Here is a 26,834-nt window from a genome sequence, read left to right on the forward strand (position 1 = left end):
ACATCGCTGAAATTTTATTCACTCGTACTGCGGTATCTTCTGGAAGAGTAACGACTCTTTTCATTGGATATATATAAAAAACATCAAAACGTGATTAAAAGCAAAGAGTTACTCGTATGAGTTAACAGCTATCGGAAGAGGCCAGTGAACTTCTTATCAGGCCATTGCAAGCGGTCTCAAAAATTTTCATGCTCAGAGGATACAGAATGAGAGAAACTCAGCAAACTAGCAGAAGTGAAGCTACTACTTCATGATCTGGGCTTAGAATTCCTCTTCTAATTCGAGGCTCTTCACAAGTTCCTCTTGTTTACTGCACTCCGGGGTTTTCAACACCTGCAGACCAGTTGACATGTAATAGTTTCTAATACCCCTCTGAGATATTATCAAGCTTTAAGAGTTTGCCTGGAAGAAAACATTTTTCTTTGCTATCTCGTTAATTGTCAGCGCATGTATTCTCTTGTATAAATAAGTTTCTCGATTAGAAGTAGACCTCCCGCAAAAAATCTATAAGCAGGCTTTACTCTTTTGCTTGGTGCACGATAACTGTATTTATTTGCAGCTAGCCATACTGTTCAGATGGCAACGTAGTGTTCCCCAAGTAGTATAAAAGACCATAAAATATTGGATAACGCATTTGATAAGAAATACGCTTCGAGGTTCACCGAAAAAGAGGCATATTTCGAGAACGTGACAGTCAAGCAAGACAACTGTGATGTTGAATATTACTTTGGGAAGCGTCCTGTATAGGAAATCATTTTACAGGTCGGAATACCCTATTCGAGACTGTTCAACAGCAGTGTTTATACCTATTGTGACGTGACACTTTTCTGAAACCCCAATAAAAACTACAGCAGATGCTCCTGTGCAGGGTCCACAAGAATGTTTTGTCGTCCTTCTGGTTATTTTTTTTAGAAGGTTGAAGGTTGTTTGGACATAACGCGTCGTAAGCAGCTCAATGATAGATCCTGACGCCCAAGTATTCTATTTACTTTCTAGCCGCATGGATACACTTGGCCAAAATCTATTTTGCGCATTCTACGCTCCTCCTCGCAGAAGCCTCAGCGATGCATGTCTACAGTGACAGCACTTGATGAAGGATAACAAGCTCCATGGCCTCTGCAAAGAAGACTGCCTGCACATGAGATCTTTCCCAACACAATGCTCCGTTTGAAGAGCGCATAACAATCAGTTACATGCTGTAGCCAGTCACAGCTTCATGTTTTGCTGCTGAATACCCGCAAAGATGCTTGAGTTGCTAGAAAAAATGTCAACAGTGTTTCGATGCGCTACTTATAACAATGCTAGTCTTGTTGGGCACTTTAGTAGCATTGTGCATCCAAACGGCCGAAAAGACGCGATAAGTGGAAACCACCGTGACGAGCGCCATCCTAGGTTAGCCTGGTACGTGTGCTACTAGTCGAGCTTATATTTTATTGGAGCGAGACCCTTTGCTAGCTGTGGCTCATGTTAAAGAAAAAAAGCTCTCAACGAAATAAAATGTCTGGTAACACACTAAGTCGTAGGACACGTGTAGGTAAGCCGCTAATCTGGAATATTTTTTTTCGCATTACATGCGTCAACGAATTGAGACTTTTTTCGGATTAAACATTCACAGCTTGTTCTAGATGTGATACCTTTGAGTGTCTCAGATTATCTTTCGGATACGCAGGAAAGCTGTCTGCAGAAATACCTCACCGCACAGTTTAAATCGAATCGCTGTACTTACAGGTCCTAATGCTACACGCTTGTATAGCAAAACTATTTGCGTAAGATTTCCACGTTGGAGAGAGGCCAGCTTTCATATCATGACTACCTAGCGGGCACTTTGATATATCAGCAAAGCTTCGAAACGTAAGCTATATCTTGAGTCGGCAGCTGTTGAAATTGACCCGCCGTGGTGGCTCAGTGGTTAGGGCGCTCGACTACTGATCCGGAGTTCCCGGGTTCGAACCCGACCGCGGCGGCGTCGTTTTTATGGAGGAAAAACGCTAAGGCGCCCGTGTGCTGTGAGTTGTCAGTGCACGTTAAAGATCCCCAGGTGGTCGAAATTATTCCGGAGCCCTCTACTACGGCACCTCTCTCTTCCTTATTAGCTGTTGAAAGATAGAATAACTGCATATTTGTTTGAAGTTCAAAGGAATGAAATCTAATAGTAACAACTAGGCGTGGAGCATGCATTCTTTGACATTTCAACTGTTCTCTTACGGCGCGTGCGAGCAACGCGAAAGCTTTCTGCATTTTCCGAAGGTTGCAAGTAAGGTTCTCCTCCACAGCGTGCGTCAAATTATTATGGCCGCCACTCTGCATACAATGTTTTTTTTCTTCCTTCCTTCTATTTTAAATTCAAATTCCAGTTATGTCCTCGAAGGGCATTGTGCTGGTCAAGAAAGTCGCCCAGGCCAAATGAAAATAAAGGATTGGCACGTACTTTAAATTTTCATAGTTGTTATTTTGCTGATGGTTTTTACGCTTCATTTTCGATCAACTATCTCGCACGTGAAAAGTGGCTGCACTGATAATTTCGTGTTATCAGCACCACAAGCGTAAAAAGAGAGTAGAAACAATTCCCTATGCATTTCTCGGTTTTAGTGAGTGTTTGTGTTCTTGATGTGTCATTGTCGCGAGTTAGTTGAAACCACGGCGATGTAGCTTAAATAAAAACCAGCTTCCCTAAAGCGGCTCTGCAATAATACTTCCTGCCTGCGGAAAACACCCACAGCTTTGTATCGCAAACATGAAGTGGTGCAGGTGAGACAAGCAGAGTCGTCTCACATAGTTCGCAGTTATTACCACAAACGTATTTCCGCTCACTATTCAGAAGTACTTCCCCTACAGGCTCGAAACGCACGCAGCGTGACCTTTTATTAACTCACGTACAGAATCATCACTCAGAAAGCCCGGCAAATAAATACGGGCTCGTATTTCACTCGGCTGGCCATCACTGATATGACCTCAACACAGGCAGCTCTTTGAAGGGCTCTGTCACCTCGAAATTTAAACACACGAGCACAGTTGGGGTGCAGGAGTCCTGCGTATAGTCGTTGTTTGCATAATTGGATAAGACTATGCCCAGCCGCTTAGCTGGAACTTGACGCTGCCTGATTAAGTGTCCTTTGACCGTGCTATTTACTGCCGCCAGTTTGTCAGGGCGCAGTGCTTACCAGAGCACGGTAAGTACTCCCTCCCCCACATTTTGCAGAGCCCGTCGTGTCCGACACTTGGCAGATTCCTTGGTAATGAATCACTCCGGCTCGTTCTGAATTTCCTCTATTGTGAAAATATGACAACACGACGCTAACACGCACGCATTTGCTTCGCTATCTATAGGTTGTCATTTACATCCTGGGTAAATGGCATTACGCCTAGATACAGCGCGGCCAAAGTCCGGAATGATTTACTTGACACGTATTATTCGCGAGCATAACATGTTTTAGAACCTACACTGTTCTACTATAGACTATCATAAAGAAGTGCTATTGCAATTGTTGAAGTTTCAACGATTGTTTGAAATTCTTCATTGAGCCATTTGGTGCTTTAAAAGGCGCAACATATCAGGTAAATATCAGAGTAGATAGTTTTCATCGAAAATGCTAATTTTAGGTTTTATTTGTATGCCGGTGTTATGAATTTAAATGAAAGTCTGTCAGTTCTGATGAAGTTAATTACATTCAGTGGACCGGAATGATACTGCCTTGAATATCTATGCTCTTTCTGCTCCATGGCCTTCCATCATCATCATCATCATCATCATCATCATCATCATAATCATCTTTAATTCTTTTGTTACCTTCCCAATATGACAAAAAAATGTAGACCAACAGCAGTCTGGAGATGGGTTCCACAAAAAATACAATACAGGCAACAAATATAATGTTCGATGAAGCATGACAGCCGCCGCGGTGGCTCAGTGGTTATGGCGCTTGACTGCTGGCCCGAAAGACGCGGGTTCCATGCCGGCCGCGGCGGTCGAATTTCAATGGAGGCAAAATTTCAGAGGCCCATATACTGTGCGATATCAGTGCACGTTAAAGAACCCCAGGTGGTCGAAATTTCCGGAGCCTTTCACTATGGCGTCCCTCACAGGCAGAGTCGCATTGGGACGTTAAGCCCTCATAAATCAAATCAAGCATGTGGCATGAGGTAAGTAAAATTACGAGCGAAAATTGACGCGTGTCTCCAGCACGAAACCAAAGGCTAGACAAGTCTGCAGCATTCATTAACAAGAAAAAATCGTGTCTCTTTTGTTACAAATATGAATCACAAAACACACAATAATTGTTGGAGGAGGGGGGATACGCGAAAAGTCTAAATAATTCGGAAAGTTATTTCACAATTCAGCAGCGAAGGGAATACTGAAAATACATAAGGAACGCATCGCGTCAAACCCATGTATTAGTCTGGGTCTCAGTCTTCAATATTTTCGGTCTCACTGTATCCTTTCACCATTAAAGATTTTTCTAGCAACATTTGAAGGAAGAATTCAGAAGCCATTGGAACATTACCCGGTATATATAACAGTTCCAATCCGAAGGAATAGCTTGCATATACCTGCATAAGAGATTATAACGCCCGGTTTAACATAGCCTGTCTGACGCGCAACATGGGCGTAGAAATGATCCTCGTACACTATCCTGTTGCTTGTAATTTAATGGATGTAAATTCAATTTTCCTTCCCCCACCCCCTGCTAACCTCGACAACATTGCCAGTTATGTGGGTTACCGCATACTTCTGCGATTAGTTGAATGTCATTAGCGTCACGGTCTATAATAAAGCAATAGCGTTAAAGGCCCCGTTGCCAAGAAAATCCGGCGTCGGCGTTGGCAACGACAAATAGGGTAGTGTAGGGTGGCATAGGTGCCAGTCGCAGGGGAAGCAGCCTAGGTGGCGACCTAAGTCGCGAGACCTTGTGGCGACATCACAACCTACCCACCGGATTGTGGGAAAAGTGACCATCGTGGAAGGTGGTATCGTGGCAGGTGGAATCGCGGGAGGTGGTGTTCGGAAACAGCAACTTGGGTTACACAAGCCTCCCCGATGGCATTACCTGATATCGCAGGGCATCGCTGACCCCTTGCTGAGGGAGTAGTGTGAGGACCCTCAGCGATCTATGAGCGGAAAGCTGAGAAATACGAATTCAGCATATACGGGCATTAAATCATTAAAGCTGTTAGGTCATACCTTTAAGGCGGAGCTTAAGTGTCTTCTCCAATTTTTTTCTAAGCATTCCAAAGGATTTTTTCCGTTATCTTTCGCAGGAGCCATTGGCGACTGATGGAAGCGGAACGGAGGTTCTCGGTCATTAGAGTCAGCATAGAAACGTTTTTGAAGCAATTCAGTCAGCATCTATAACTGCAGATGCCCACTGCTTTCAGAAAATTCCAGAAAAAAGTAAGAAACACAAATCGCATGGAGATCGAAACGTCAAAGGCTGTCAGAGCGACAAGCGACTAGCACAAGTAAGGAAACATGCGTTGAAAAGGCAGCAGTTGATGAGACAGGCGGTTTTGAGAATGCGAGAACAGATGACAACCTTTCGAATAGTGATATCTAAAAGTTCGTGAAACGGTGCCATTTTATCAGAGCGAAAAGCGTGATCATTGAAGTCGGAGCCAAGGACGATTTGAGTGTTAAAAGAGGAGAAAATCAGTTCTATTTTTCTTAAATTTTCAGTGGCTCCCGGCAAAAAATTTACAGAAACGAAGAAGAAAAAAGAAAAAAAGACATTCAGGTTCGGGTAGAGAGCCGTCTTGACTTTCTAGTCAACACGCCAAGCTTCTACTTACGTCGAACGTCTCTACTCTGTCACGGTTTCATTCACAGCGTCTTACAGAATTTCCTTCTCACTTGCGTCGAGCTGACGGGATAGAAATAAAAATAAAGTAAAGAGAAGAATACGTGATCATTTCAGAGAGTAAAGGCTGCTCATCGTTCATATTACCATACAAGATCACTTGCATGCAGACAGAAACGAACTGCTTAAATCCACATACGGCTATAAGTTCCCGGGTTCGAACCCGACCGCGGCGGCTGCGTTTTCGTGGAGGCAAAACGCTAAGGCGCCCGTGTGCAGTGCGATGTCAGTGCACGTTAAAGATCCCCAGGTGGTCAAAATTATTCCGGAGCCCTCCACTACGGCACCTCTCTCTTCCTTTCTTCTTTCATTCCCTCTTTATCCCTTCCCTTACGGCGTGGTTCATGTGTCCGCCGATATAGGAGACAGGTACTGCGCCATTTTCTTTCCCCAAAACCAATGATTATTATTATTATTATTATTATTATTATTATTATTATTATTATTATTATTATTATTATTATTATTATTATTATTATTATTATTATTATTATTATTATTATTTTTATTATTATTATTATTATTATTATTATTATTATTATTATTGTTATTATTATTATTATTATTTATCTGCCATCGATGCTGAAGCACCTGAGCTGGGAATACGAAAATAAAGGATAGAAGGCAGAATGGAGAAATGAAATGAAAAAGGTGAGGGGAGAGGAAGAGAGGATGTGCAGTGCTCGATTTCTTGCCGTGAACTTTCACACCTTTGCCCCGCCGCGGTGGCTCAGTGGTTAGGGCGCTCGACTACTGATCCGGAGTTCCCGGGTTCGAGCCCGACCGCGGCGGCTGCGTTTTTATGGAGGAAAATCGCTAAGGCGCCCGTGTGGTGTGCGATGTCAGTGCATGTTAAAGATCCCCAGGTGGTCGAAATTATTCCGGAGCCCTCCACTACGGACCTATTTGATCCTCTCTTCTTTCACTCCCTCCTTTATCCCGTCCCTTACGGCGCGGTTCAGGTGTCCAACGATATATGAGACAGATACAGCGCCATTTCCTTTCCACCATAAACCAATTATTTATTTATTTCACAATTCTCGGGTGTGGAAGTTGGCTTAAAGTTTAAGACTGTGTGGTTCTGTGCCGGTGTGTGCGCGTTGACACCAAACGACCGGAGGGGTAATCCAGTCAGTAGGGCCAGGGACGTGGTGAGGGCGGAAAGACGCAGTGCTTGCTGCTGAGCCAGGCCGGCTAGACGTGCGACCGATAACATTTAGTAATCATAAAGGTTTTTAAATAGAGATTGGTTGTTCACTTGTGAGTTCATTGCATGAAACATTGGAGTAATGAATGACCATTGCGTATATATATATTTTTATTTCCTTTTTCGACCAATTCTGATCCAGGTTCCTTCCATGACAAAGATCGCTAAGTGTACGCACGGGAATGGGCTGTATCACGACGGCGCGGCAGTGGTACTGCCGATGTTACTCATATATTCCAATAAGTGCAGGACGTGCTTGCAGAAACAAGGAAGTATTATGATGAGCACATCAACAACCTAATGATGATAGCTACTACCACGCTGAAAGAGACAAAGCCTTGTGGTGAGTGCAAAACTTTTGCTTAGCCACCCCATTCTTGGCCGATCTCCCAGTGTGGGTATGTGCATCTTTTGATAGGCTAACAACAACAACAACTTGCTTAGCCGTTAGGTGCAGTCTCTCAGTTGCCTACATCTGCAGCGGAAAAACCATGAAACTCACCTAATCCGTATCTATTGAGGGTTCGGGGTGATGATTTCAATCCGACAATACAAAATATTTTCAACGCAAGATCTGTAATAGAAAGAACCTTCTCTGGCACCACTCCGAAAAATATCGCGTGGTTCCATCCATCTGATTCCACTTGCATGCATTTTCACCCACCTCCTGTTCCTTTCTTTAAGTTCTCTTCGTTAAAAACATGCACGGATTCGATTGCTATGTGTATTGTAGAGTGTGCACCATCCCATTGAGAACTGGGCGCAGTACATGCTTGAACCTTAAAGACATTGCAAGTGCGTTTAGACATATTTTAAACCTCTCAGGTAGACAAGAAAACTAGCAATGGGAAAATTAATTTAATAATATTTATCCGGCATTATGGCGCCCAGACATCAAAAAACAGTTAAGTGAATTGGTAAAAAAAGAAACAAGATATGCTTTGGGACACACGTGTCCATATGTACCTCAAGAGCGCCAGCTCGCACCGACCGTAGCCCCTCGCCCCCTCTTCTTCCATGCGGCAACCGAGAGCGGCTGACAATAAAATATTCCACGCGGTTGCCTCTGAGGCGGTGTTACCTCAAGTGTTTTAACACGTGCTGCTTGGTTTACTACGTTTGAACTGTGCCATTTTTTTCCTACGCACGCATCATTCATCTGTGTTATGCATGCCTGTAATGTGTGGCAATCGTTTATAGATCGAGCGATTATGCAGAGATCCTACGATAGAGACACCAAATTTAAATAAAATTTTATTTGAATTTGATTTGGGGCTTCCACTTCACACGTGCGCTTTGAAAGGGGCGTTTTGCATCTTACGACATGCTAATGGGCTGGAGATATATTTTTCACTTTCTGTCTTGACCGTTTTATAACATGCCATTGCGACATGCTGCTGTTTTTGCTTGAATGTGAAGAAGTCTCAAATGGTTCTTCTTATGGTATTTGAGGCAGTTTGCGGGGCCTCAGCAGAACGAGATCTCCAGAAACCACAGCGGCAGAACTATAATCTGGCTTTTAAGATTTCAATTCCGAAGCGCTAACAGGAACAACCTTTGGGTCTTCATGCACGCAGCGCAAACCGTGCACCTGGAATGCAACTGTGTCGCTGTAGAAACACAAATGCGAAAATGAAGCATCGGCATAAATGAAAAACGATGCGACCGCTGCAGCTAGGGTGGCGTGAAAGTTGATCGAAATAAATTGTTAACAGTGTCAACAATTTGACACTTGGATGCACTATCTTTGCCCTATAGATTCCGGGTCATGTTCAAATATCGCACATAGCTCTGCTGAGTACTCCCGTCACCATCCATCACTGTCAACCTTCTTGATGCCCGAGAGGTTGCAGCAGCGGACAGAACACGACGCTTCTACTACGCGCGCATCAGGAAGCTGTCGCACTTCCAATAGCAAAGAACGGTCTGACACCTTTCTCGGATTGTGTGTAACGTGAAAGCATGCTGCCGACAGGAGAAAAAGCAAAAGGTGGCTTGAGTGAGTGCCTTCTCATTTTTACGTTGTGACAAGCTCAAGAGGATAACTACAGCTGCCTGTCTAGGAAAACTGTGTCCTTGACTACCAGATGGGGGCGAAAGAAAGTATGAACGCTAGACTGCAAGTACCTACGTCTGGCATCTAGACGACGTTGTTTCTGTTTCAGCGTTGGCCAGAGCACAGAGGGAAACGAATCAGTTAAAAAAGTAAGAATCTTCTTGATTGCGATTTCCATAAGACGCACCTCAATTCCTTTTAAACAAAAAAGTGGAAGGAATATTACGGGGGTGCTTAAGTGTCAATCTGCAATGACCAGGCGTTACCATTAGTTCTTTTCCTTACTTGAAGACCTAAGGTTGCATGTTTATCGCATTAATCAGGAAAAGCTTAATAGCATTGGCTAACTGGCCGCCCACTTCCCAGTGTAGCCACCCACCAGGTAGTTCCCTTGGCGGCCACGCTCATGTTAGGCATTCCTCCGCAGGCGTCAAAACCTTCTCCGTCTAAGGTAGGCACCCTCTGTTGTTCTCGTACCAGCTACTTTCTGGTCTTTCTCTCATATCCCCTAGAAGTTGATAGGGGTGACTTCTCTCTCTCCACTGTGCCACATGCCAACCGTGAAAGGTGGCAAAGTGTAGAGAATACTGGGACAGAATGCGGGCACTTTATCTTTACAGTGGACTTTTTAATGCTTCGCTATTAGTTATCAGTAAACGCTGTTTTGGTCTATCTCGTACCTCAGAGCTGGGGCAGGAAACAAAACTGAAGCAGTGCAACGTATATTACCCAGCGACAGTGGCCCCTTGTATAATGAGCAGATGGAGGAAATACAAAAGGATGCTTTGCCGGTAGTCAAGAACTAGAGATATTCTCGGCTTCACAATGAACTTAATGAAACGCTGAGGGCATCAAGTGTGCATTGAAATAGCAGGTAGGAAAAGGGTGAAGGACAATTTTCATCTTCTATATGGACCCCGCCGCGGTGGCTCAGTGGTTAGGGCGCTCGACTACTGATCCGGAGTTCCCGGGTTCGAACCTGACCGCGGCGGCTGCGTTTTTATGGAGGAAAAACGCTAAGGCGCCCGTGTGCTGTGCGATGTCAGTGCACGTTAAAGATCCCCAGGTGATCGAAATTATTCCGGAGCCCTCCACTGCGCCACCCCTTCCTTCCTTTCTGCTTTCACTCCCTCCTTTATCCCTTCCCTTACGGCGCGGTTCAGGTGTCCAACGATATATGAGATAGATACTGCGCCATTTCCTTTCCCCCCAAAACCAATTATTATTATTATTATTAATATTATTATTATTATCTTCTATATGCATTAAAAACTAGACGTCACGAGTATAACGTGCGCGCTTCCACAAACGACACCATACCTGGATGTTGTACCCGTAACCGTAAGGTAGCGCCGATAGCTCTCAATTCAACCGTCCTCATCTTACCTTTCTCCTCTGTGCCATTCGAGGTAAGTTGTCGCAAAATAATTCCAATGCGAATATTGCTTTAATATGAAGATAAACTAATTCACTCTGATAATCGTCATCGACGCGGGTACACAAACTTGTCGGAGAGCGTTGCACCGCTCGCTGTAGTTTAGGAAAGCCAAACTCGTACGGGGCAGTTAATTTCGTCAAAACATAAAAAATTGTTTTTTTTTTGACAGAGCTAAGCTATCTCTTTCAAAGCACAACTTATCTTGTAACGCTATTACCAAAGCAATTCTTTGGTGTTGCCCTTATTTGTTAATGTTCAGCTTCCTGTTAAAAAAAATTAGTCTTATTTCATTTGCCTTATATATTAGGCTAGCACGGCGACACGCCCGCGTAGCGTATGTGCAGCTCTTCGGAGCCGCATTGTGAAAAAGCTGTGAGGTCCTCACTCGCGAATAATTGACGCGCATTTTTAAAAAAAATTTGACGTCTCTCTGCGGCTTTTTGACACATATAAAGAACAAATATAAACAATGCAACTGCAATAAGCGCTCATAATCAAGGCTGACATTGAGGGAAGTCGCTAAATAAGCTACCACATAGCTCCCTTAAGGCAATTACCTGCTGACGGTTTCAACATTTGACTTTGAAAAATATCAATTATGAGCGTAAAACTGGAGTTGAATTAAACAGAAATATACACAGCGCTTCCTCTATCTTATCAAGAATATTCGAAATCATTTTTGTTCGTTTCAGTGAGAGTACGTTTCTTCATCGTTTGGTGATAGAAATAACCTTACGAGCAGATCCAGATTCCTATCGAAGCAATTGCTCAGAAACTCAGTTAAGTCCCAAAGCACTTGTGGATCTAGAGGCCTCAAGTTCTGAACCGTATTATTCTTACTACATCGTTCTAAATAATCACTAACCGAGAAAGGGTTGAAAGTAATGCTCAAAAACAAAGGTTCTTGCTGTTAAGAGAGCAATTTATTTAATAAGTAGACTCAAAAGCATTTCTAATGCGTTACATAAACTTTCCTTTGGAGCAAATCTATAGTAAGTTAGATTTGCTTCTCTACTATTTTGCCTTTACGTGGTGGCCGCTTTTGAATGCAAGTCAAACGAAAAGAGGTGTTCAAATGTATGTTTGAATATTTTTTTAGAAAATACAGAGGCAACTTAGCGTACCCGAAAATATTCAAGGGTTAACTCCCGGGCATGCGTTACGGCTCACACTGTTGTTTTGATAATCAAAATTGAACCAACCGACTGTGTGAAATGAAATGAAGTAAACGGCAAGAAACGTTAACAAAAATTACTCCTCCAAAGTGTTAACAAGTTGCGCACCACAAAAATAAAAAAGCTGAGGTACACAAAGTAGCAGTGTGATGATCAATTTTATGTCGAAGCTTTTTCACGGTATTGTCAAGCTGCTGACGAAAAATTTTGATGAAATTTATTTTTTTGTTTATACTGTGCTGAACGGCTCTTCAGCAGAAAATTCGAGCTTTAGTTGCTATATTCAAGACTTTCGTTATTAATTTGGCCGCGGGCGTGCGGAAAATATTTTTTCTATAAAAGTTCACAATATGCACCATAATGAAATCATATGTAGTTCTCACAATGTACATTTATTTGCGTAGAAGCCTGAGACGCCTAGAAAGCCGTACCAATAAAAGCACTTGTATCATATGTTAGACAAGCGCTCAAATCAAATTTTTATAACACGACTGACACCATATAGCGGATTTACCGTGAAAATCTGCCAAACTTTCTTAAAAACGACTTAAAAACCTTAGATCTCTACAACCAGCAAGAAACATCATAATCTAAGAAAACATAGAATCTCTCGAGTACTACAGCCCTGATGTACTTCTTTAAAACAGTCTTGCACGGGATGAGAGGGAAAAGAAACAGGTCACAGCGGTTTTCCGAGTACTCCATATCGTCTCTATCGTTTCTTTCAACATAACGCTGCGCTCCGACCTGTACATTCCCCCCACAGTTCTCTTTTTCCTCGCCTTTGCTTTTTTTTAAGTTATCGTTAAACTTTTACCTTGTGCCCGTCACATCCTGCTATAATTTTTCAGGAACCCTTGACTTCTGCACTCCTTCCTCCGGTCCTTCCGCGTTTCCTCCGCCCTCTCCCGCCATCTTCTCTATTTTCTTTAATTCGTGATTTTTTACCCGCCATTTAGCTCTGTCGTGCTGCTTAATTCTGTCATCCTAGCTTTCACAGTTAAAGCCAACCAGCCATACCATGCAACCTGTCGCAGCTCGACACATATCCCTTCAAGCCAACGTTAGCCATCTCTCCACGCTCCACACCCCGGTAATTCTTTCTGCTGAGATAGAGACATTTTTATCACATGTTTGCCGGTTGACCAAACAGTCTCCTCTAGAAGCCATCATGACTGGTCAAGGTTCATCCTCACTATCTCAACCCTCTTCCTACATCACAACCTCCTTCCTCACATCGTATCTTTCTCCGCCGAGTTTATTCCCTAAGAACCCCCACCAACGCTGAACGCATTGCCTAGACGAAGGCAAGTCCTCTTGTCGAAACATTGGAGGGCACGCTGAGGCCTTCTTGTCCATTGTTCACTTTGCGTTAGTCAAGAAACCACCTACCTCCCCTCTCCCTGCCAAAAACATGATCATCATGAGCCTGACTACGCCCACTGCAGGATAGAGGCCTCTCCCATGTCTCTCCAATTAACAGAGTCCTTTGCCAGCTGTGGTCACCACATCCCCGCAAATTTTCAAATCTCATCCGCCCAACTAACTTTCTGCAGCCCCTGTTAAGCTTGCCTTCTCATGAAATTCACTTCGTTAGTCTTAAGTTCCAGCGGTTATCTTACCTCTGCATTACATATCCTGCCCAATCACATTTCTTCATCTTGATTTCAACTAGGCTGTCATTAGCCCGCGTTTGTTCCCTCACCCACTCTGCCCGCTTCCGGTCTCTTAATGTTACATCTATCATTTTTCTTTCCATGCTTCGCTGCGTTGTCCTTAACTTAAGCTAAACCGTTTCCGTTAGCCTCCACGTTTCTGCCCCATAGGTGACTACTGGTAAGGTGCAGCTGTTGTATACTTTTTCTCTTGGGGGATATGGGTGACCCGTTATTCATGATCTGAGAGAACCTGCCATATGCGCTCCACCCCAATTCTTATCATCTAGTTATTTCCCTCTCATTATCCAGATCAGCGGTGACTACCTTCCCTAAGTAGACGTGTTCCTCTACCACTTCTACCCCCTCGCTACTAATTTTCAAGTGCTGTTTTCTTGCTGGACTCTTGAGCAAGCATATAAAAGGCAACAGCATATAAAACCATTTAGAGCCTTGGCCGGCTCTGCACATACGCAAATCAATTTTCGCACGCGCTTGGTGCATGGAAGTCATAATTATCCGCTGTAGGGTTTGAGATGCACGTGCAAAGAAGAGAAGCCCGCCAGTTAATATTATTATATGCTTTGCAGTTTTAGTGAATTAAAATCAGTGCGAACGCACGGATTTTTGCTGTGCAAAAGACGATGATGAGCGGGCTGTGGCGCTGGACGGAGCGCTCACGATAGCCCACCTGCGGACACGCAAGAAACGATTTTGCTCACGTCAGATCAAGCGAATTAGTTCCACATAGAGTACGACTAAAAGTGGGCAGTGTCACCGAACAGAGCGCTCGCGCAAGCGGACAGCCAAGGCACAATTTTTCTCGGGGTTGGTGCCCATTGTATTAGTGCTTATGCTTTAAAACCCACTGGTAAACCCGATATTGTCACGACTACTCTGATGACAATCACCAGACATGTTCAAAAGCTATGGGCAGATAGCAAACAAGGCGTTTATAGAGTCGTTCAAAACGGCGTTTTGTACAAAGCTTTCTGGCAGCTTGCAACGTAATGCAAGCATAGGGTCTTTAATTGCTTAATCTAGGGTTCCTTATGACCGTAATGCAAGTGTCACTGACTTAAAATTACTCCCTAAGCTATGATGACGGTTTCTTAAGAGCACACAAAGGTCGATTACCAAAAGAAAAAGGCGGAGGGGCACAATCTAGTATAATATTTATGTTGCCGTTACGAAAGGACGCTACTAGCCCATTAAGTGAGTGCAAATGAAACACAAGCACTCAAGAAAATGGAAGTACCAATTTTGATTTCAAGGACGAACGATGTGGCACAGATTGCGGAACAGAACTGCATAAAACGGCAACCTGCACCACCGAAAAAAAAAAGAAGAAAAACATTGAGGTACCCTTTTTATGTCAGTGTCCAATGTTTTGCGCTCAGCCGGCCGTCCTCTGATACAAAAGCAATCCGGAACCTCTTCCCGAAGAAACAAAACCCGTTGCGCCAACGGCAGGGATATCTGTCAACTCCCGCGTCGACGTGACCACTTTCACAGTTCCCTGTCTGCCAGGCCATAATTTTCGTGGACGTGTGAGTGCCACCCGAGACGCATAGCAATGGACGTCATCTCGTTGTCTGCGACGTGCTCGGCCTCCGACGATGTTATGGCGAAAGACTTCATGGCCACGGCGGGAAGAAAAGCAGGAAGAAAAAAAAGATAGGTTGCAGAACGCCGCCAAAGCGGCCCTAAAACACATCGCTACCTTGTGTCTTTGCGCGTCTTGAGATACCTGCTTAATTTAGTGGCGAAGATGGAATGGCATGAACTAAAATCACATTTATTCATTTCAAGCCTGCTCCAGAAAAATATTTGAATTTCTTATATATCAATCGACAACGCCCTAAGAAGCGTTGTTCAAACAGGAGAGGGTTATATCACCTGCGGTATAGGCATACATTCACGACGCAATTCGTAGCACAAGGTTCAACAATCGACGATCGCATGGTAGTCCCCTGTTCAGCTTTATGGAAAAAGAAAACTTCTGGGAAAGATGACTTCTCAACACCAACAACAGCGACTTCTCGGCAAATGCAGGCAAATAACAGTAGCACGGTTGATCCTAAATAACCTGTTTTCAAGCTCAGTGGAAAGGAAAGTTTCGCAGGGTAAAGCAGTTTTGTGATAATACAAAAAGAAGAGCCAATTTTACTTTGGCAATCTATCCGCATGCGCAAATGGGCTCCAGATTCAGCAGCTTAAAAATATTGGTCCCAGATCAACAGGCTCGATAATCTAGCAGACGCTCACACACGTTTAAGATGCATTTGGAGGCTGAAGGACGCGGGTGCCCTTTTTGACCCGTGGGCGCTGGCGTTGAATTTTGAACTAACAACCACCTGGTTCAAATACAGGCGCCTAAAGTTACTTGGCGACGGCTACCGTTATTTTGGTTTTGCGAAGCTTTCTAAATTTCTTTAAAAGTTCTTTTTTTCTTACTTTGTTGTGTTTAACGGTCTGAAACGATGAATGGGCTATCAGGAATAGCGTATATTGAAGGTCTCGAGATTAATTAACATCAATTTCAGGTCTGAAAGCGCTCTCAGATCAAGCAGCACAAGGTTGTTTTTGTGTTTCGCCTGCATCGTAACACGACCGTCGCAGTCGGAATTTAACCAATGACGTTTGGATCAGCAGAGGGATGCGAATACCACTGAGGCACCCGATGGACTTGACGCAGAGTAGATGGACTGCATACTTAGAAACTAATAATCGTAATATCATCGCCCAAAGCAGAATAAAAGCTCTGTAAAGATGTATCACAGACATATGCCATTTGTTAAGGATTAAATGCGTTGTGTCCTATTCCGGCCTCAACCAAGCAAATATCGTTTCTAAACATTATTCTAAAATCTTCTATTGATCAATAAAAATTTCCTCGTTCCTCACAGTATTCTGCAAAGTAGCTTAAGCCATATGCAAGTATATACATGCTTTGCTCCGAGCTTCGGTGAACTCAGACTACGCAGACTCAAAACACCGAAGCGAATCTTCTAGCACTACTGAAAATTATATACCGCAGAACACCCTTGATATGGTTAAGTTATTTTATGTGTGCCGCTACATTTACGTAATGGATACTGAAACTACGAAAGGTTTTTACAAACACTATTTCAAACAAGTTGAATCGTTTGCTGCTCTTCATCGGTGCTGCAATGGCAGACCCTCCAAAAGAACTGGACTACCGAGCACGAGGACGCGCGATAAAATAGCGGCCGTGGCGACCATGTTTTCATAAAGGTGAAGCCAAAGGCACCAATGTGCTTTTGGATGTCAGCGCACGTTAAATACAAACACAGGTGGTCTAAATTTTCCCGCAGCCCTCTACTACATCTCCTCTTCTTCTATTCGTTCGTTCTTTCCGTGAATCCTTCATGCCTTCCCTTACGGTGTGGTTGAGGTGTGCACCTAGTGTGCGACACTATCGTGCCTCTGACGGAAAGAAGACGCTGTTATAAAGAAGCCTTCAGTGGAGGCAACCGCCCACACCTGATGAAGCGGAAATACACAGGACGCCCTTGTGCTGGGCGATCTGAGTGCACGGCAAACAACCTATCTAGAAGGGCTTCGCAGAGACATGCGAGCTCTGTTCTTAAATGGAAAAATGCAAACGGCCAGACAGACCGAAGTATTTGGTCTTCTGACTCTGTACAACGCTTGACGTTGCGCTGACCTAGTCGTAGTCCAGGTGGTTTGCCAGCCTCACGCCTGAAGAAGCCACGCCTGCATCCTCTGCCAGCAACCTAAAGTTGGCCTGACCAATTAAGAGATAGTGGGGCTGGAAGAGTCGTGTTCTTCCCCTAGTGACAGCAGATTGTAGACGCGTCTGACTTTTAAGAATTAAACCTTGATGACTAATTACGACACATAAAAACAACAAAACTAAAGAGAATAGTAAGTGCAGTAACGTTTACTCTTCCCTCGGCCTCCCGTGTCTTGCAAATACTTGTTGTTGTTGTTGTCCACATACTATGGCACATGCCCACATAGGGCTACAAATAGCCACGCGAGAACGCATGCCTCCACTCGACTTCTTCATCAGTAAAAGCTGTGGGCTTAAAAAACAACTCTGAGGCTATTCCTTATTGTTATTGCTCTGAACCCGCAAGCGCTGACACAGCTGTTAAGTACTATATATAATTTTTGAGTAACTGTAACTACAGGCACCAGTTAAATGAAGCCCATATTGATAGATGTTCTCCGCCTAGGCAAGTTGCTTTTCTTTGTGAAAATCTTGACTTCAGCATTCAAAGCTGCAACAAATATATGCGTTTCGCAAAATTTCTCTGGCTCTTGGAAAGGCCCGTTTCACAGCTGTAAGATATAAATATCGAATACTTGGCTGCTACCTTTTACAACTAAACAGATATAATAAATATTGTGTGAAGTCGCTTCTACCCTCCAAATACCATTCGCTTAGTGACAAAAAAAAATAATCACATAATCACATTTTTAAAACTTATAAAGCGATATGCTGCGTATCTTCTTTCCCAGAACCTTTACTCAGCTAAAAAGTAAAATATTTTATTTGGAACGCCAATCTTCGTTTTTTAATTATTAGCTCCACTGAAGATGTACTAATGTAAAACATTAGCTTCCGCGGTCATAGTTACACAGGCGGAAGAGTGCTTATTTCCGCGAATTCAAGTCAGCATGTTTAAAATTTTGAAAGCTTTAAGGGCCTTCATCTGGCCCTCCGTTAAAACGTGGAAAGTTTGAAGCATGGTAGAAAATATTCATATATAGCCTCCCCTCATAATTGTCACATACACTATTCGTGTACACCGGCAACAAAGCGCACAAAACTGCCGGCAGTGTTGAGGATTAAACACGCACTTTGTCAATTCAAAGAAAAAGCAAAAAATTATACTTCATGGCATTTTATTACCTCTTTTTAAGCATGCGGATACTAGATTTCATGCTTTTGTAAATAAAAAAACAAACAGAATACCATACGAAGCAGGAATGTTTGTAGTGACCCTGACCTGGTAGTCCCGAGCAGTATCCATTAAACAACGGCTTACTAATTAGGCTCTCCACCATGCACTCTGGACTCCTGGAGTAACGGTCGCATGCGGCACATTATTCTCGCCGGGAACGACGCAAATTTTGTGTCCCTGCCGCCCCTCGGGAGAAGCGGGAAATGTTTCACGGGTCCCATTTTACAGCGAGCCGGTCTTGCCCAGAGTTACAGAGGTCAGTGCCAGATTACAGGACACCTCTGAGAATCTCTTAAGTGCGGCCGCCCAATTAGTGCGGCCTTGCGCGAGCGCCCCGCTCTGGAGCTTTAGAATTTGGTACGCATTACTTTAAAAAGTTCGTTCTGCTACCGCGATGGTACATAGTCCACACCTAATGAGTAGCGGCCAAAGCAGTGGGGACACCTCTCCCTTCTGTGATAATTATCGCAAGAGTCATTACCAGCGCCGCTGTTTTTTTTTGACAAACCCTGAGGATAAGAGATTCCGTTACATTGTGCCTAATCTGGATTATCTCATCATCAGCTTTTTTTGCACCTTTTTTTTCAAGCTTGGCAATCCTTTTTAAAGTTGTGACATTTAGTGGAGCCTCGAATGAAAGACAGCCCTGTGATTCGATTTCACTGAGTGATAAGCGATATGGTTGCGAACAATTAACCACGATAAAAATTAATAATAAAAGGCGCACGAAATAAGGTACTAAATTATCTAGGACCATGAGAGGTTTAATTAAAGCATGCCATTGGTGCTGTCGCTATTTAAAGCAATCTAAATAAAAAAATTCTTTTAAAGAATAAAACCCACGACGGTTTTGACCATGTTGAGGTTTCTCTTACAATGTGGCTCTCTGTTTGAAGCTTTTCTCTGAGTCTATCAAAATGCAGCAGCAACAACAATGCCTCTACATTAGCGAGGATTCAAGTAAATGTCTTAAGGGAGCGAAGCTTGTATTGACTACTTAGTCAGCCGCCAGTAATTCTACATGTCCTAATATTATTCTTCTATTTCTGCATAGATTCCTCCAATTTAAAATCCTGAGTCTGGAGTGTTAATAAGCATTGTTTTGGCTGAAATAGATCTGTGACCCTATTAGTCGGTTAATTTAATTCTAATGCAAAAGCCAGCATACCCCATCGTCTTCTGGTTCGAGACCAGTATATCTGACGCGCTGGTTTTTAATGGTAACATGGCCGCTCGCTGAGATTCGGTGGCGTGACAGTGGAGAGGCAGATTGCGCAGGCATCTTGGTGAATTAAGCATGAATTTGACCACGATGATTACGTCACTAATCTCTCTGGCAAGCACTGGAACAAATAGACGAGGCGTTGAAACAACTGGTCTTAGAGTCAATTTTATCCAGAAAAAAAAATCCGCTTTGCGATATGTCATTCAAAATGATATACTCTTCCTTTCTAGATTTAATTAGGCTACTCAGTAGTTCTTCTACCAGCACGATCGATGCAGAAGAGACCTATGTATCAGTGACAGCCGAGCAGCCTGCAGCGGGAAGGTGAAAGAACGAAGTGGAAAAAAACTACAGGAACGTGTTAAAAATACCACAATTTTTTTTTTGCTGTTTTATCGTAACGAGAGAGCTCTCAGTTGTTTCCAACTATTTTTCTGTAGTACTGTGACTTTTTCTGTAGTACATTCTGCAGTGTGTAATTCTGTGTTACTTATGTATAGAAACTACACAAAGTTTTATATTTGCATCAGAATTTGTGCTAGCGCAACTTCATTGCCCAAAACATTGTAGACAGCGCTGTGGCTCAGCGGTTATAGTGTTCGGCTGTTGACCCGATAGACGCGGGATCGATGCCGGCCGCGGCGGTCACATTGTGATGGAGACGAAATGCTAAAAATATGTGTACTGTGTTATGGTAGTGCACATTAAAGATCCCCAAGTGGTAGAAAACACCGAAGTCCTCAGTTATGGCGTCACTCATAGCCTAAGTCGCTTTGGTACGTTAAAGCAAACTAAAGAAACCAAACATTTTTCAGAAAATCTGTTGTGAATAGAGCAAATTTTGTTGTGTTTTATACTAGCAAATAACATAAATCATCGTCAGCAATTTGAAAAAGAATCCCGGTGGCTTATCTCTTTATGGCAGGCTCCGTAGTGAATGAAGTTTCGAGCATACTCGGAAGGCAAGTACTCCTTCGAAACGTTGACTAAGGAAACTGAGCCTCCCCCTCCACTCTCGACATTTGTTCCTTTGCTTTTGTTCCGTCAAGAAGCCTGTCTTGCTACCGTTTTTACAGAAGAGAGAATATGTGGCATATTATCGATGAATCAGTGTTTAAAGAAAACGGGAACATGTGTTCTGGTTCTGCCTAATTTGCTCGACGTATCTATTTCTTTTTCGCCAATTCTTTTGCTACATGAAATCTAACTAAGCTATCACTTGCCCCCGCGATTATGAATATAAATATTTTACAGTGTTTCCTGGAAGCGAAATACGTGCCACATTCGCTGGCTTTAGAGCCACTTGAGGCACTCAAAAAGCGCTTTGCGAGCCTGAGCTCTCTGTGCAGAGACAGTGGCGCTCTTAGAGCACGACCAAACAACCTCCCGTGGAAAAAATTGATTTTCAAAAACGTGGCAACACTTATCACAGTGCGTCGAGTTTCAGAATAACAGTAGTCGCTCGTGAGAGCCTTCGAGCAGACTCAATACACTTTCATCGGCAATCTTTTAGCTCTGGCCGCGAAGTGTTTTACGTTACAGGTCTTTCTACAATCAAAGGCACTTCTTGTCAATAAGCTAGACTGTCCCTCAGTTGAAAATGAGGCCGCCATTTGAATGGAATCTCAAATACGCTGTCTACCTGATCGGCTTTACCTAAAAATGCGTATTATACTCAAAATTCGACCTCCCACCAAAATGCTGCGTGGTGCGTGGCTTGAGAAATCGTGAACTAGATTTCCTGGTTACACGTGGTGCACCTAACTCGGGGATTGCTTTCCGACAATGCATTTCTATTTATTGTCTCGATTAAATATATGCTACTAAATAATTCTCATAAATGAATTCTTCCCGCTCACAGGAGGCTTGTCTCTATGTTCAGCGCACAGCAGATTGTAATCTGGCTGTGGAGTGACCTTCATCACTCTTAGGTACAATTCAGACACATGCCAGACGATATGCAGTAGCGTCAATTGTGCTAAAGGAAAGCGGATTAAAACTTTCTGGTTCAAAACTTGCAGTTCTGCCTGTTTCTTTCAATTCAGAGAGCGGAGAAGCAGTGGGCTTCCGAGATTAGGAAAGCTAGTCTTCTGGTGATTTTTTTTTCGGTGACATGCTGCTGATCATTTAGAAGTTCCTAGAAGAAATTTCTCTGTGCACACCTGTCACCGGTTTACAACCACAATTGAGTGCTGAGTTTGGTAATCTCAATGTTACTTTCTTTCATATTTTCTGTAAATTAGGCAGCACAAAGTTGTATTTTTCAGACATGTTTTTGTGCAATTTTTTTACAGTCCGAAAGTATACAACCGTCTCTAAGGTTTTTGTCATGCAGAATAGTCCAGTAAGACGAAATGCACGCGCGAAATGTACTACGTGATGACACAGGAATGAACATACATTGCGTTTACTGATCTGAAGTCGGATCTAACGCGTTGATTACATGCAATTTAGGCATTGAATTTCTAGAACAAGAGTGAGATTAGCCAAGAACTTAAAAACTGCGTTTGAGATTTAAGAGAATCAAACTGAGTTTGCATGCGCTCCGTTTCTCAGTGAACCACAATTAAATGCCGAACTTTTCCTATTAAGCAAGCAGCTACTCGTTTATTTCAACATTGTAACTGGCAGTGTGCCTTTTCCCTTCCTTCCCTCTCTCGCCTATCTCCAGTGCTTGGATAATGAGAGACAGGCGATGGGGGACAGGGGTCGGGAAAGGCATACTGTCAGTTACAGCGTTCAAGTCATCGCGCAGCTGCTTGCTTATCGGTAAATGTTCGGCGTTTAATTGTGCTTCAGTGAGGAACGAAACTCTGCCTCTCAATATAAATATTAATACCTTGAATGTCTAACGCAGTGCTTAATTTCCTGGTTTTCTGCAGCCAATATGCCTTTTTTTCCCGTTTTCATTGAAAGAAGATAACCATGCGGCTTCGCCTGCAATAATGGCTTATGCAGATAAGGATATCACGAACACCCCACTCTGTGCAATGAAACTGCGCACTTCTTTTCTTTTACCGCTCGTCTGCCACAACGAGTTCACCCCAATGCCGAACCAAACGAGAACGAACAACAAATTGTGACCGGAATACAAAGGGCACATCCTTTTCACCCGTTCGCCTAATATATAGAGTATGGTAAATAAAAATCACTACTTCGTAAACGCAAGATAAAAATCAGCTAAGCGCCCCCACAGTTGTAGTGGCGAATGTGCTAAGGATCCGGAAACCGAACAAAAGTCGTCTTGCAAGCTTGCAAGTGAACTGCGCAAATCGATTACGAGCCAATCTTATGGAGCTCATGCAGGTGCGCGGCGGGCACTATTGACGTCTCGGAGGCCAATTCTTCTTATCTTTTCTTTATATCTTTTGTCGCATGCGGTTTTACTTCTGACTTCCCGCGACACACTCTTCTGCTGTCGGACCTTTTTCGTGCTGGAAAGTCAGAACAAACCTAGAAGAGAAAGCACGGAGGGCTTTTTACGCCTTTCCCCATCGCTTTAGCTTCTGTGGCTTTTATCGCTGGATGTAGTTTTGCCCGTTACGAGCCGTTTGTACGAGTATTGTTCGGTGCTTTGGCAGCTAAGGCAACGTACGCCGCTCGCCTGTGGTCTGACTGTGGTGATAGTGCCGCCCATGGGGAAGCTGAAACAAACTCGGTTACTTGGCTTGCAGCTGCTTCTCGAACTATACGACATAAAAGAGGTGGATCCGAAACAGCGGTGTTGGATGGAAGGACAAACATTCCAAAGGAATGCAGGGAAGCTAGGCGCAGATGTCGGCAAGCTGTTGAAGAAAGAGCGCCCGCAGTATAACTACGGCTGCATCCAAGTCTTCATTATTTCACTCCAATAGAAGATACAGCCAAAAGAATGCCTGATCCGTTACATTGAACGCATCATGCTGGCTGGCTTCAAGATTATAAAATATTGTATACTTCGAATGAAATCGCACTAACTTAATTCTCCTGCCAGAGGAGGAAATAAAAAACGTTTACTCCACACCCTTACTTTTGCCAGTCACGCATTGCGCACATGCAGTCACTTTCGACAAGGACTCTAGAGGTTTACTGGCGGAAGAACGACATGCTAATAAAAACAATAATATGTACGATGCATGTTGCTTCAGGAGCCGATACGCGCGCACATCGCAGTTTTGGGTAAAGTCCAGAATGTACTTCAATGAACCATAACGGAATTATTTGAAGTTCACAAGGAACACTATTACTACCTTCTAATTGCACTTCAAGGCACACGGATTGATGCGTGCCGCCGCAGTGTTGCCGGCGTGATAAGTGCCGCGCCAAGTGACGTCAGCAGTGGCTCTACAAAAAGCGAGCACCTGCATGGGCACAGCCAGAAAGCATCCGAGCTGTCGGCCAGTAAAGTACTGCGCAGCCTTCTTATCGCTTCTTCCTTGCCGGGACCCGCGACCTCAACACGGCTATACTAAATCGACGTGCCAATCAATATGCTACTGGGGACCCATTGGAGCGAAATAACAACGTAGGGAGAGCTGTAGTACATATTATTCACTCTCTTGCCAATAGTGAGGGAGTAGACCATGTCTTTAGCGCTCTAAAAACCTGTGAAGCGCGACCGAAGTGACAGCTGGTTTTTATTATTGCCTTGAGTCCAATTTTAAACTGTTTATCAAGTGTTTATCGTCTGCGCATTGCACGTTGTACCAGCATTTACATTATTTTTATAGTGCCAGTATTAATCACCCTATCGCAGTGTACCTAAGGCCTGCATGCTCACTGGCTGCACGGAATTCGGGTCTGACCACGAGTCGACTCATTAGGTCAAGATAACAGCTTTACATTTCCACGAGGTAAAATGCGAAAATGCTAATATACTGGAATTGCCTTCACTGTGCCGCGTTCGCCGATTCTCGTCGCGATATGCTTGCGGCTATAGGGCGCTGGGCATACTACCAGACTCCGTCAAGACGCTATTGTGGCCGCAGGGCAGTGCGCGCACTCGTGAGCGAACCTTGGTGAGCCTCTGTGCATTCCTCGAACACACGGGCTTGACGTCCCGTCTGTTCTCCGTCATGTAGTTAAACGCAGTGACCGAACGCTCCGCGAGTTCTACCTTGCACGATTAATAACTGGACGCCCCTCTCCAGTTGTAGCCAACACAGTGCTGTGCGCGTGTGTTTTAATTCCTACAACATGAACTGAACACGCGCACAACCTGGACACGTTTCTAACTGTGTAAATAGTTTCTATATACTACTTCTCCCCATATCCTCTCTTCCTGTCCCCTCACCTCTTTCATTTCATTTGTCCATTCTGCCTGCTACCCTTTATTTCCGCTGCCCCAGCTCAGGTGCTTCAGTATCGATGGCAGATGCCGGGGCGAGCAAAAATCTTTTAATTCTTTTTTACTATTATTTTAATAAAAAACCACTACCACCACCACCACCTTTCATGCTGAAGAACGTCGCCGCCAAATAATGGCTTTAAACCATCTGCTACGGCGCACTTTGCCGCGTGAAGTGTTGGTTCGAAATTTAAAACCCCCATAAAGTGCTGTAGGTTTCGTTCAGTGGTCAGTGTTATTTACCTTTGAGCAGCATTGATGATCAATAGAGAATCGGGTAGCAATGATTTTCTTCCTTTTCGGAAAGCTGAATCTTTTGTCATATCTTTCCTCTTTATAGTGTTTCTACAGCATAGAGGCATATCCAACTTGACGTTATTTTCTACACTTTGATGTGACGTTATTGAAATATACTTTGAGCGCACACATGTAACCCTAGGACGCGCTGAATGAGAGCTGACGCCGTAAACATTAAGACGACAATTTAGGCCGTTCCGTCTGAAACCAAGCAGCCGTTCATATATTTCTCTGAACTACGTGTGCGAACAACAACATGATGACGTAATTTGCAGACGTGCTTGAAAGCTAGTACGGAAAGGAATGCCGTCCACATTTATGGTTTCATTACCTTTGACGTCCACCCATTGTTTATTAGTATAATGCATGGAAGCTATGAAAGCGTTCAGCAGTAAATTGCAGGCGGCTGTCGCTGTTAGCAAAACCAGACAAAGGCGTATTACGCGTTGTACCGCTTAATTACCATTTAAATATTGCTCGCGGTGTTTTGCGCTTGGCTGTCAAACCCAGAACGGGATTGCAACGCGCAGAATCACAGGAGGGACATGTGCGTCAGACGTGCAATGAAATACCTCCGGAAGTAAGAGAACTGGGCCAGATCCTGGCCTTTTCGCAATGCAGTGCAAGGAAAGGCTATTTTTACTCGCTGCTACGACTAGAATCCTAGGACTTGTTCCGCTGCTGAACAAAAAAAGCGCTAAAAAACAGAGAGCAGAAAAATTAATCTAGCCCAGTTTTCTGTCATAATTGTTCCACTGCTCCACACACGGGGACAAATACTATCATCTTAACGAGGGAGGGGAGGGAAGAGGGTACTGAATGTGCGCCTTTTTTCCGACATCAGCATAGCTTCTATTGTAACGCAGACAATTTGGACTTTGCCATTTCATGAGTCTGACCACATTAGCTGCCGAGAAAGTGCCCAGTGAACGGTAGCTACTTTTGCACTTTTCTAGATTTCTTTCATGCCGTTCTCTCCGCTTTCTGTTTTTGGTGTGACCACAATCGTTCTGTTAACTTTCGCATTTAATTTCAACTGGGGCAGCAAATGATGCACTTTGGAATGCTGGAAATCAGATGGCGCCGCTGGGGTCATTCAGAACAATCCACACGATGGTGAACACAATAACAAAACGAGAGTTCGTCATTATAAGGGATGATAAAACAACGGGCGCGCAAGCAAAGACAACTGGTCACGTTAATGTAACTGGGTGGCGTTAGACTAGGACATTTTTAAAAAGAGAATAGAAGACAGCTGTTTTTAGCAATGAAATTGAATTTTGTTCAAAATTATGCCTTTTTTTAAGCATACGACGGGCAATTCCTGTAAGATATTTATGGACGCAGGTTATGCCACCGGCCTTACATACACCAATTACAAGCACACACATCAGTTTTGAAATTTGTAGACACAGCAGCTGGCATTCACAACAATAGTGAAAACATAGAGGCGGCCACATTTCTAGGCTGTTCAGTTTCGTAGAATCCTCGAAGCATGCACACTAACGCTGAAACATAAGGCCTGTGGATGTAAAGTTTATTACCTGCATTTTGTAAATTAAGAGGTTAATGACAGTCATTGAACCCTCACTTAGTTTTTCCCAGGTGACATAATGATATGAGCTAGAACAGCTTTCATGTTTTA

The sequence above is a fragment of the Amblyomma americanum genome, chromosome 8 (assembly GCF_052857255.1).
Source record: "Amblyomma americanum isolate KBUSLIRL-KWMA chromosome 8, ASM5285725v1, whole genome shotgun sequence".
Classification (NCBI taxonomy): domain Eukaryota; kingdom Metazoa; phylum Arthropoda; class Arachnida; order Ixodida; family Ixodidae; genus Amblyomma; species Amblyomma americanum.